The sequence below is a fragment of the Triticum aestivum genome, chromosome 1B, assembly GCF_018294505.1.
Source record: "Triticum aestivum cultivar Chinese Spring chromosome 1B, IWGSC CS RefSeq v2.1, whole genome shotgun sequence".
In the NCBI taxonomy this organism is placed as follows: Eukaryota; Viridiplantae; Streptophyta; class Magnoliopsida; order Poales; family Poaceae; genus Triticum; species Triticum aestivum.
This window is the reverse complement of record NC_057795.1, coordinates 700494956-700502249: the sequence shown is the minus strand read 5'-3', so window position 1 is coordinate 700502249 and position 7294 is coordinate 700494956. Positions and strand designations below refer to the sequence as shown.

At 44.9% G+C, this 7294-nt stretch overlaps 1 long non-coding RNA gene across 5 annotated transcripts; it reads right to left on the bottom strand.

Annotated features, from left to right (window-relative positions):
- Nucleotides 1–1373: 1373 nt before the first annotated feature.
- Nucleotides 1374–4301, bottom strand: LOC123150298 (uncharacterized). Of its 5 annotated transcripts, XR_006475049.1 has the most exons (6): nucleotides 3867–4301; nucleotides 3394–3493; nucleotides 3179–3259; nucleotides 2856–2949; nucleotides 1794–1949; nucleotides 1374–1414 (listed from the first exon to the last, which is right to left on the bottom strand). It is a non-coding gene; the product is annotated as an uncharacterized lncRNA (long non-coding RNA). The 5 variants fall into 5 exon arrangements; XR_006475047.1 differs by having other exon boundaries at nucleotides 1794–2238; nucleotides 2856–3259; XR_006475045.1 differs by having other exon boundaries at nucleotides 2856–3259.
- Between the last annotated feature and the right edge of the window lie 2993 nt (nucleotides 4302–7294).

Below are 7294 nucleotides of genomic sequence, written 5' to 3'. Positions count from 1 at the left end.
ACGCACTCACCCTCTTCCGGCTGGGGCTGCCACTCTTTCCCCGGAAGCCTCGCAGCTCCATGAGGGATCAGGCCCTCGTTGGCCATGTCGAGGAGATCCTTCTCCGTGATGGTCGACTGGATCCAATCTCCCTGGACCCAGCCTTTCGGCAGGCGAGATCTAGACGAAGACCCGCCATGACTGGTGGATCTCCCCTTCGCCTTCTCCGTCGCTGACGCCTTCTTCGTGCGTTCCAACGCCGCCGTCTTCTCCTTGACCATGGCTGCCGGCGGGACGCGCGAGGGGTAGTTGTGCAGAGGCGAGAGCGAGCGCGTTGGGCGGAGACGAAGGGAACAGAGAGAGAATGCTGAGGCACTGTTCAAAAAACCCTCGCCGGGCGCATTTATAAGATCCCTTCCGAGTGGATGACAGGTGGGCCCGGTCGATCTAATCATATCCTGAACAGTTACGCGGACGCGATACGTGGCGAAAAAAGCGGCGCGGGGATCGAGGCGTCTCTGCCCTGTCCCATCCGAGCGCTACGGTCCGCCCCGCTTCGCGCGCTTCCCCAAATTTCGCATCCCGCGGAATCCGCGAACGGCAGATCGGTCTGCCAGACGCGGGATTTCCTGCGATCCGTCGCTCAGAAATCGGCGAAGTCCAAAAGATCACTCGACGAAGAAAAAGAATGGATCGAGTCGACTGAAGAAAAGTTGCTCACTATCAACAAAGAGATTTTTTGGTTCAAAGCAACGCACGACCAGTATGCGAAGGCTAATCAGAAACAACATCAACTCCTTCATCACTCAAGCCTCAATCCATTCGGGGGCTAATGATGGGGTCATGTACCTAGGGTAGGGTCACAGACCTGATCTAAGTATCCTGCCCGAGGACACCCTTAGAACAGATCACCTTCCAGTCGACCTACGAGGGACTCACTCGACTGACTTGAAGGACTCGACCACGAAGACTCACTCGACCACCAGAAGGTCAAGAGGCACTCTGCACTGCAACGTTCTGTAATTAAGTAGTCTTTATGATCGTTAAGACACTTTATGTGGGGCGTTACCTGTAACGCCCCGGACTTGATGCACCTTAAACCCTTCATTACATGGGCTGGCTGGGGTCCTGGCGCACTCTATATAAGCCACCCCCCTCCACAGACAGAAGGGTTCGGCACCTTGTAATCCATATACACATAATCCACTCGACCGCCTTCGGGCTCCGAGACGTAGGGCTTTTACTTCCTCCGAGAAGGGCCTGAACTCGTACATCTCTTGTGTTTACAACCTCTCCATAGCTAGGACCTTGCCTCTCCATACCTACCCCCACTCTACTGTCAGACTTAGATCCACGACAGTAGAAGCTTTGATCGGAGCTGAAATTTGGTTTTGCCAACTGTATAGTGAGTGCAGATATTGCTGTTGCCGATGTCCTGTACCCAGTGAGCAAATTCAAATACTTTCGTACAGTGCATGGCATCCATTGCATTTAGATCAATTAAAGGAAGGGAAAAAAAGTCATGGCGTAAAACCGTAAACTAATGCACACAAGCATCTCATTATACTATCATAATATGTAATTCTCAGCTAGAATTGACATACATGGCCAAACTTTTTCAGATTGTGACATCATTTTTTTCATGTACCCAAGACTGAAAACTGAAAAGGAACTTTCAAAAAGCTACTTACATCAATAACTTTGTTCTCTGAAATGTTGGTTAGTACTAAAAACAAGAAGGCGTCGTTGTCATTGTTTGTCTAGACAGCAGTACATAGGAGCTTATCAATCTGAAGCTTGTATGCTGAACTCACCGATTGCAAGGAAGAGGGAGAAGCTGATGGAGGCAGGGCTACAGGAAACTGCTGTTGCGCGGCACAGACAGGGAGAATAATGATACGCACGGGTCTTGGACAGTGGACATCTTTGCAGCAGGAGCCGGGTGTTTGGCTGACGAAGTAGTCGCTCAGCTACGGAAGCAATCTATGTTATTTCTATACAAGATGGGACAACAATCTCTAAAATGCTTAATGATTCGTTTCCCATCTCTAGAGACTGTATGGCCTATTAGCATGGGCCACATAAAAATCAAGAAGAATATGTACTATATATTATGCACATATGTCACTACAACCCATACTGTAGTAGAATAGAACAGGTTGAATCCTCGGAACCAACTTAAACTGACAACTTTCACTTCATCGACACTCAAATGGACACTCTTTCCTCTTTGCTCATACTGTATAGAACTGGCCACAGCTATCACAAAAACTCATAGTTCAGTCAAAAAATTGTACAATTTATCTTATTTCTGTTAACTGGGGGAAATAGTAGAATCAAGATACTCTACAGCCCATAAAACTACCTCATATATTAACTTGGAAAGGAATTAACTAAGAAGTGGCCAAAAATTAAGAGATGTCTAAAAAGACAGTGACATTGTGAAAGCAAGTGATAGATCTCTAAAATTAGGATGGAATGAAAGGAACCAAGTAGTGTGACAATTATAAGATATATAAAAAGATAACAGTTGATAAGCAAATGAGAGATCTCGGATAATGATTTATTAGCATGAATCTCATAACCACACACTCATGTTTCCCTTACGTAGGCAGCAAAAGTCTAAATGATTAAGATACTATCCTCTTAACCTATTAAATTTGGAGTCACAAACATTTTCCTACCATCAAGTAACCTACAAAACCCACACAAAGAAGGATCTGACGAACTAACTTTATTTTTTCAAACATTCAAATATACAAATAAGCCAAAAGAGAGATAAATTTTCAAAACTAACTGTATCATTCACTGATATACAACAAGTAGTCTAGAAAACTCATACTTGAATCATTCTTAGCAAGATAAACATGTAGTACCTGAAGAACATGCTACACAAAATCCCTCTGGAACTCCAAGGTAATGAATCAATCTTATGGGTTGACTAAACCAATCCTTTTGATTAAAGGCATCCTGCATGTGCAAAGCAAAAAACATATCATAATGGGATATCAGCTTGATGAAAAAAAACATACCATAAAATATTTATTTGCGAAAACGACTATTGTACAAGAGATATCGGCTTGATACGGAATATGATGGAATAAGAATAGTAATTACAGTGATCTAAACACTCTTATATTTCTTTAAGAGGGGGTACAAAGTAATGATCTCATAAGTGCGAGAGGGGAAAGAACAACACCTGATCATGTTGAAGTATAATAGTGAACTGTACATTTACACCTCACTGAATTTTCAGGTTTAGACAACCCGAGCTTTATAACTGAAACAAAAACAAGATGGTATTGATCCTCCTTGGATAAATTAAATTCCAATAGAGAAGAAGTTCTACTTAAGAATCTACAAAAATAATTCAATATTGTTCTAGTATTTAAAAAAATTCACCATGGAAGCTACCTCATTATCAACCCATACGCAGATTACATAATCAGTGCAACATCAAGAAAGCCGAAGATTGTGCAGAAATTTGCATCCACCTCTAAATATAGTAGAAGACCTGCAAGGAAGCGATTACTATTAGTAATCTAGTAGAAATTATCATCTGTCCCTACCAGAAACCTGATTATATATAAGCTATTTGTGTAACATATGCACAAAAATTAGCTGCAGCTACATTTACATTCTATCTTGAAACGATTGCGAGAAAGGCTTTTAAGATAATGAACACACCAAAAAAAAGTAGAGTAGTTTTTTCTGCATGAACACGATTCCTCAATTTTGGGCTTTTGGCTGAAATTACAGCATTTTCCAGTGCAGAAGTTGTCATATCTCTGCTCTAGAAGTGATGTATACGAAAATAAGCACCAAGTAGCAGGCAAAACTAAGAAATATGAAAAGGAGAACCAAAGATATTGCTGGGTGGTACTCACTGATTCATGTGAAGACGAAGACATGGGGCTGGACGGGGAGCTCGAACTTGAGATTGAAGTACTCGCTGACTTATGCTCCATCTGATCTCCATGTCCAGCAGCCCCAGCCTGCTGCGAGCCAGCAACCTCCAAGGCTCCAATGTGCAGCTAGTAACCGCGCTGCTCTCTCGGCGCGTGGCCCGGTGACGCGCCCCGGCGGTGACGCCTCTAAGCTCTGACGCACGACGGAATCGACCCGGCTTCAGCCCTTCCTCCAGGTGGAGGGAGCTTGATCCAAAGGAGAGAGGGGAGTGGAAAGATTAGGAGGAACCTACTCCATTGATGCTTGCTCTGTTCACAGATCGGCCATGCGGGTGGAGAGGTGGGGGCCCGGCGGCGAATTGGTTGTGTGCGCCGCCAGATTTTGGAAGACAGACGCAGTGGCAGAGGGATGACCTAGAAAGGCGAAGTGAAGACCCAGGCAAGTAAGCCTGTCCTTTTATAGCGCAATATGCGGTGGGCTGGTGGGCTGGTGGGCTAGCTGCGGGCGATGGGGGGAAGCGAGAGAACTCTAGAGAACTGGACACGCGGTGGGCAGCGGAGAAATAGCATGGTCATTGTTTGATTTCGTTGATGAAGCGTGGGCAGTTCCCCAAGATACGTGTCCACCATCGCTTTTCTTTTCTACTACCACGTCAGAATGGTCTAGAAAAAACGGACTTCACGTGCAAATTCTACCTCTGCAGGTCCCCTAGCAACAAGTGTAATTTTCTAGAGGCCATAAAAAAAATTCCAAAAAATTCAGAGAAATGAATCCCTTACGGGCCTAGTATTCTTAGTATGCGTGAAAATGATTTGAATGATGTTGTTCCCGACGACATATGACTAACTTCTGGACAACACACTGGCCGGGTGGTGGCCACATCGCCGTCAGTCACCTACTGTATATACTCCATAGATAACTACCTCGAGTTCAGCCAGAGCGGTGGATGTCGGCCAAATTCTTGTACCACGACTTGTGCAAATTCGTCGTGTTCAACATTGGGCGGAAGATCGATATGCATCGCCAAGGACCTGGCCTATTGGCCTGTAGATCAGGACAGTTGAAGGGCATGGCCACGTCGCGCCAAGTAATTCCGATAGCTACATACCATAGATGTGGTTGTTTAATTTCGAGGTTTATAAGGAAGCTGGGGACATCACGCACGATATTGATGGAGGTAGTGTCATGTTTCTATGGTTAAAATTTGGATATCAATGGTGGCCATCACGTCGATATGAGGTAATGTCATATTTTTATGGTTTGGTTTGAAATTGGATGTTGATGGAGTCTCACCTGGATTCCGACAACGTCGAACAATATCTCTAGTGCATCATCGAACACTTAAGTGTGTTACCCTACAGTTCGTGATTAATCTAGAGATGGATGAGACTCCTCTCCGTCCAATGATCATTAGGGGGACCTGGATGCCCATAATGACCCATGTGCATCCACGAAGATCTATGTCGTTGAACCATGAACTTCGAGTCGTATTCCCTTTGTCAGTTCGATACTTCATTCGTCTGAGACCTGATCGTCGGTATCATCATACCTAGTTCAATCCCGCTGCCGACAAATGATTTAACTCGTTCCTGTGATATCACATTCCCGTGACGTAGTCACGTACTGTAAGCTTTCGGATGTGATCTCGCCGAGTGGGCCCATAGTATCTCTCCATCACGCGGATGGACAAATCCCGCTCTTGGTGATACGCCTCTATATATCCCATTGAAATACTGCGCTACACCTTTATGGACACCCTCTCACGGTGTAACGTTTGATGCAACAAAAGCAATCTCTAGAGATAGTTATTAAACATCAACTCACGGTGTAAGGATTAGCTTAATTACAACATTGCCTAATTATCGCAACGGCGAGCTTCGTGGTTCGATCACTTTGCAATACTTATGTTGGGTATGTGCATCATGTCATTCCCGGCCCAATGACATGAACCCTCTATTAATTGACATAAATAATGTCCGGGAAACCAGCGATTATCACCTTGTCCTAATGGGCTAGTGTGGCTATAGGCCTCCTAGGAACCCTGGTTTGGTTATATATCACATGTGTATTAATGTTTCCAATTAATACAATTGTAGCATAATAAAAACCTATTATGAATTAAAGAAAATACATGTCAAATCAATTCTAAATATTATTTACACTAGGGCATCGTCACCGCCGACACTCCCTACATCTTCATAGAATAGGGATGCTGCCGATCTAGTTTGTAGTTAAGTTTAAATAGTTTAAATGAATATGGTACTAGCAATGTAAAATAGAACTATGTCTCTTGTTTATAAATGCATTTTTGTTTTCGCTTGCTCGCTTTGCTTTGCTTTGCTGCATGTGGATCGTGGAGTGGAGCAGGGAGGACCAAAGGCCGAGCCTCCTGCATGCATCTGGATCGATGCCGCGGGCGTGGGTACCGGAAGGGGTGCACATGCGGCTGCCGGGACAAATTTTGCGGACCGCCAGTCGGTACAAATCAACGGTCATCGGTACAGTGCCTACCAATCCAATCCGACAAACAAACTTTGCGTGCAGCGTAGTGGTTGGCTCTACGGGCAGGAACGGTCCTTAACGGGCCACGTAGGCAGCGTGGATCGCGTGCTTGATTCTGTGCTCCCTGCCATACAGATATGGAATACTATGTCAGGATTGCCTTTATCGTTACCGATACTAGCTCCAATCCTACTACGTAGTAGAAGTAGATAAGATCGGCTGACAATGGCGCCAAAACCACCATCACCAGAGGCACGTGCCCAATAATACACTTGTCAACCAATCTTGTCTTGGAATACTACAATGCAATGCCCAATAATACACTTGTCAACCAATCTTGTCTTGGAATACTACAATGCAAAACAGAGATCACATGCGGCGCTGCACTCTAATAATAACATAACACATGGTCAGATCTTGTACGCACGACTTAGGTAGGCAAAACTAATCTTGGAGTGGCTAGAAACCGTACGTTTTGTATGGCTTGAAACCGTATCTTGGAGTGGGCGCGAGATTAAGTACTTTGCCAACCAATAAAAAGATGAGCGCCCATCCCTAGGAGCTGACACGGCGACACACTTGATTGTAGACCATGTGACTGATGAGAGATTCCTGTCGCCGCATGGAACAAAGTAGTACTGACTGTGGGCGCGCATTGCCGTTGCAGTGTCTCGTTCACCGTGATGAACCGGCTCGATGCATGTTTTTTTAACATCAGTACACACAAGCGCTCGTATACACGTGCATACACTCATCCTTATGAACGTAAACACGCACATCCTACCCTTATGAGCATCTTTGAAAAACTGAGCCGGCATATCACTTGAGATTTGAGTCACGTAGGCGCCTCGTCGTCGACGGGAACGTCTCCTCCCACTGAATGCGCATCGCCGGAAATCTTGAA